This window comes from Berghia stephanieae, chromosome 5 (assembly GCF_034508935.2).
Source record: "Berghia stephanieae isolate SIO BIC M18660-M18661 chromosome 5, UCSD_Bste_1.3, whole genome shotgun sequence".
NCBI lineage: Eukaryota > Metazoa > Mollusca > Gastropoda > Nudibranchia > Aeolidiidae > Berghia > Berghia stephanieae.
The window spans coordinates 33149505-33154504 of record NC_088364.1 but is presented as its reverse complement, the minus strand read 5'-3'; the positions used below and the strand labels follow the sequence as shown (position 1 = coordinate 33154504).

Here is a 5000-nt window from a genome sequence, read left to right as displayed (position 1 = left end):
CTTGAAGCATTTTTTTGGTTTAACCAGTTAACTGCCGTGTTACACTGGACAGACACCTTTAAAAAATTGACCAAAAAAGACTCGTCCTTCAAATGTCCTCGCGAAGTTCAAGGTTCGAGAGATGTTACCAAGATGAGGATCAAATCGATATTTGAAGGACGAGTTATATCTGACCAAATGTTTAAATACGTGTTTTTCCAGAGGACAGCACTTAACTGGTAAACGATAGTTGTAGAAAATCAGGATTATAGGGACGCCTCGTAATATTATTCCTATTACGCTTCAGCAAAATCGTGTGTTACCCATAGACCAGAGGGGTATAATAACAGAATTTGTTAGAGAGGAACTTCAAATTGTTTCCGGTTCATCTATTTTTAAGATTTGACAGTGTTCGGTATAATCCTAATCATTGTATTATGAGAACTAAGATCATCAAATAGAAGCAAAATAAAATAATAACGTGGTCATATCACGCGTGCGGTGATAGCATTCTTACTGCTGTGTCACATGAAAATCTTGGACAAAAAGGGTACAGGCGGGGGGAAATGGACGAAATAACAGTGATGTTCGAGACAGATGCAGGGAGAGGATTACTTGGACAACGGTTGACAGCCAACTTGTGGCACCAAAGACTACCTAAAGAAAGAAAGAAAGAGAGAGAGAGAGAGAGAGAGAGAGAGAGAGAGAGAGAGAGAGAGAGAGAGAGAGAGAGAATATATATATATTTTTTGGGGGATATATATATGGTGTTTATTTGTTATCTCTATATAATTAGTATATCTTTTTAGGAGCAGCCAATTGTCAAAGCGCTACACGCGTGCCTCTGTGGACGAATATACCCCCATGTCCATTCATCTGAGTCTTGGAGTGTAATTTGCAATAATGTACTCTGCAGTCCAAAAAGGATGGGGTAATTAAAATGAGGGTTGTGTTTTAGGTTATGGTCAAAACAATTACAATTTAGGAATCGTCTGTGTTTCAAAAGATTATATCGCTGTCCTGAAATTTGATTTTAGACAAATTGCATGATATAACATCAATGTCACATATATGGGTACTCACCATGCCTGAGAAGTCAAAGAAAATGTTAATGATATCCAACGGAATTCTGTTTCTTGGTCAGCACTCTCTTTAATTAACTTCGATTTCAAGTAGAATTATTGAAGATAGAATTAGTAATTCATTTTCTCTCCTAAAAGCCGACATACAGGTTTCTTTTTGGAAAATTATATCCCGTTTGATGCAACAGAATCCACCGGTTTATATCAACCAAATTGATAATATTGTTGGTTAAAACCACTAAAGCCAAGTAATATGGAAATGTGTTTGAAGATGAAAATCAGTTTTAATTATGTCCGGAAACAAAAGATATGTGACAAATCCAAAGATTAATAACACAATCAAAGCCTCGTTTTTGGATTGGATCGTTTATCACAGTTGACAAGAGTCACTAGTTTGACTAAGGCAAATCGCAAATTGCTTACCAAAAATAAATGATGGTTTTGTAAAATCTATGGAAACACGCTGTCAGACAATCTTTTAAGAATCCATTAATTACTCTACGATCACAACCTTGTTTTCCAATTATTGTATCCTGTCCTTTTTAATAGAACCACCAGTGAAGTAAATTGCTATTTGCTAATCTAGGCTAATGCGTGTTTTAGAAAAAATCTATGGTGGTAATGTACCGTTCGATCACGGACAAACCCGAGAATAACAACAAACCACAGCTTTCTTTTTGAATTATTGTATCCTCTTTCCAATAACAGAGCACGCGAGATTTTGTGAGGCAAATTGCAAATTGCTTATCAAGGTCAGTGCTTGATTTACCGGATACCATAAAGATGTACCGGTGGAAGAAAATCAGTTTCTGTGGATAGTGTTTTAGGGAAAGACGATCTCAGACGAATCCCAGAATTAAATTGGTCTACGCTGTTCCCAAAGTCCTGAGTCCTCCACGGGGCTATAATAATATTACAACTCTACTTCACTACCGTTCTCTCTTCGGCCAACTTCTCCCTTACCATTGTCATCTTTTGATAGACCGTCGGGTGTAATCAAATGTGCGGTTTTTCTAGAATGTTTTGAGGCACCTGTTCGAGTTAAATACAGACAAAAAATAAATTAAGCTGATGTAAATTGATATGTATGATTAGCTTACATGATAAATACATTCATATACCCGCTTCTTCTCCCAGTTCAATATTTTCTGTTCCACACAAAAAAAAACCCAAAAAAACAACAACAAACAAACACAAAAACCCCCAGAAAAAAAAGACCCGAAAAATATACCTATACATTTTGACGACCAACAATACAGCACATGTTTTAGTAAACGAGACATCAATTTATTAGCTGTATCTTAAAATAAGATTTATCTATTTCACATTTTAGAATCAGTTGCTTTGCTCGATTTCATTATATAAGATAAACTGTACTAATGCCTTCTTTTGTTTGATTGTTTGTTTGTTAGGGGACGGTGGGATGGGTTTGTTGTATGAGGGGATTGGGGTTATTCGCTATAATTTCCCGTTATTTAATTTAATTTTTTTTTTCGTTGGCGCTTTCATTCCTTGGATGTGTTTCACCATGCCACCACCTAAGGCAGCTAATTTGGTAGTAACCTTTAAAAAGTCTATGGCAATATATAATTTTATATATTATTTGTATTGTATACAGAATATCTGGGAGAATAACATAAAATCATCATACAAATATCGCTGATTCAACGGTCCTTTGTCTGATGATCTTTTCAGAAAAAGAAATAATAGTCTGACGGATGAAGGGTTTATAGTTTAAAATGTGTCGTTCGACATTCGTGTAAATTAAACATTGCGCCTTAGTGACCCCAATTAGCAAAGTGTGTAGTATTCTCAACAGTCTCAAACCAACTATATTAAATCAAGCCCGTATTTGCGTTCAGCTATCAGACCTATATATAATATTATCCGAACGTGGTTTTGAGCAAATTGTGAAAGCGGATGTGCGAATTGACATGTCGACGAAAATTTAAAAAACGAAATATGTCGGTCTGGCCCCTCGAGTCAAGAATAATAATAAATCCTATCATGATTTCTAACGAATCATAAATTTAAATAGTGCCATGTCTGCGCAAATATTATTGAATTCAATGTTGAATATTTTTGTGTTGGATACAGTGGTCTTCCGCTTCCGATAAAAGATAACGAAGAGATAATTATAGAGCTGACGTTTATTTATTCAAACTCCACGTTGGCAATGAGGGGCCTGGTGCTTCAATTTAAGACTGTCAGATTCTCTCACTGCCTGATTTTGATCAAAGACATGTTTTGTTTTTGTTTTTTTTTTGGTCATTGCATTAATCAACACTTTTTACTACAACTTTCTTTCTTGCTTAGTAGGTCAGGTGGCGAGGAGAAGGGGGTGGGGAGTTCTTGACATGAGAGTGAGAATGACCAGACAACTTGGCAACAAGTTATGGATCAGAATTTGATTATCATCAAAGATGTTTACGGAACATTATACATTTCCGCAAGTAAACACTGCTTTTTGCGTAGTAATACATCGTGCATACGAGAACGCGGCCATTGTAACAATGGAATGAGGCTGTTTATAGAAGATGCCAGTTGCTGACTTCAGAGTATTCATTTAGATTGTTTTATTTACTTCTTTGTAATTTTGCTTTTAAAATAAGTTTGTTTTATTTACGCCTTTTGTAATTTTGTTTACAAACGCCTTCTCCGAAAGTTGGTAAGTTCCATGTGAAAATGTAGATATTTGTACAAAACAAAGCACATTGTATTTTTGACGGGACAAAGCAACCGATATTTTGTGGTTTAAATTGTAATTTTATTTTAATCTGGCACATTTTAATCATTAAACACTTCCATCAAGTATCTTTTCGTTGTCACAATCTTTGCGCCGTAATTTATGCTGTGACAAGGTCACGTACATTGGAAGACTTAATCTTAAGGGAAAGTAAAAATGAATATATAAACTAATTATCATCAATAAGCAAAAAGAAATATAGTCATATAGAGTGCTTGTAAATTTTCTGTATCTTTTAGAAATCACTAATTGCCTTTAAGACCCAGTGGAGAGATGTAGGCGATTGTCCTGATAACAAAGTTAGACTTGTTGTTTTATTATGTGTGGCTTTGTCATCTAAAAACGTCGCTAACATCGTTGAACTGTCAAAATTAAAAATATTGCCCAAGAAAAGGTGACCAATGCGTAATCTTCAATACGGGTTCCTTACAGACAGCTGACCAGTATGGACACTTTGGCCACGTTCAGCGCACTAATTCTGTGCATCACACGCACTCATTTTCACATCATACAGAAAATAAATCTAGAGTATTTATATAGGGCAATTCCACGAAACGTGCTGAAAGCGCTTTACAATGAGTCAAAGACCAACTGCAACAATTAAACATGTAGGTGTAGTAAATTTCTTTCGACAGAGGCATCGCTGTTAACGACCAGGTATTTATTTTGTACCTGAGTACATTGAGAGAATGTGAGTAAAAAGTAAAAATCCTTTTTCACGGACTGAACCATACATCGCTCAGAGCGGGACTCGAACCCTGACCTTCCAATCCGAAAGCCACAATTACCACATACCACAAAACCACATAGCCCCACAATTACAGAATAAGTGGCCTCTTAAGCACATTTTTACAGTCGAGCACTCGTTGACACCTGGGTCGAGTAGATCAATTTATGAAAAATTGCCTGATGCAAATGCGTGGGCAAATTTTTGTCACTTATTTGATATCACCAATCACAATTGACCGGTCTTTTCGTCTTTGTTATGACACTCGCCTTTCGACCGGTGGGCCTCTACTTCCGAGTCCTGCTGTCAAAGTGGAGTCCTTGGGAAATACTCTTTACTTACATTCTCTCATCAAACGCAAGTGTAAAAGGAGTACATTGTCTCTAACAGAGTTGACTCTAACGACAAAAAGAAATTACAATAGCGCCTATCGCATGTGTCAAGTTTCGACCTACAAGAGTTGCTG

General features: G+C 36.3%; 1 protein-coding gene across 14 annotated transcripts in view; it reads right to left on the bottom strand.

Annotated features, from left to right (window-relative positions):
* Positions 1-5000, bottom strand: part of LOC144972788 (uncharacterized) — a 160525-nt gene that overhangs the window by 147428 nt on the left and 8097 nt on the right. For all 14 annotated transcript variants that reach the window (XR_013645427.1, XR_013645426.1, XM_078914413.1 and 11 more), the window contains exon 2: positions 1063-2093. The gene's annotated coding sequence lies outside the window, so the exon portion shown is untranslated. The remainder of the gene's footprint in view (positions 1-1062; positions 2094-5000) is intronic.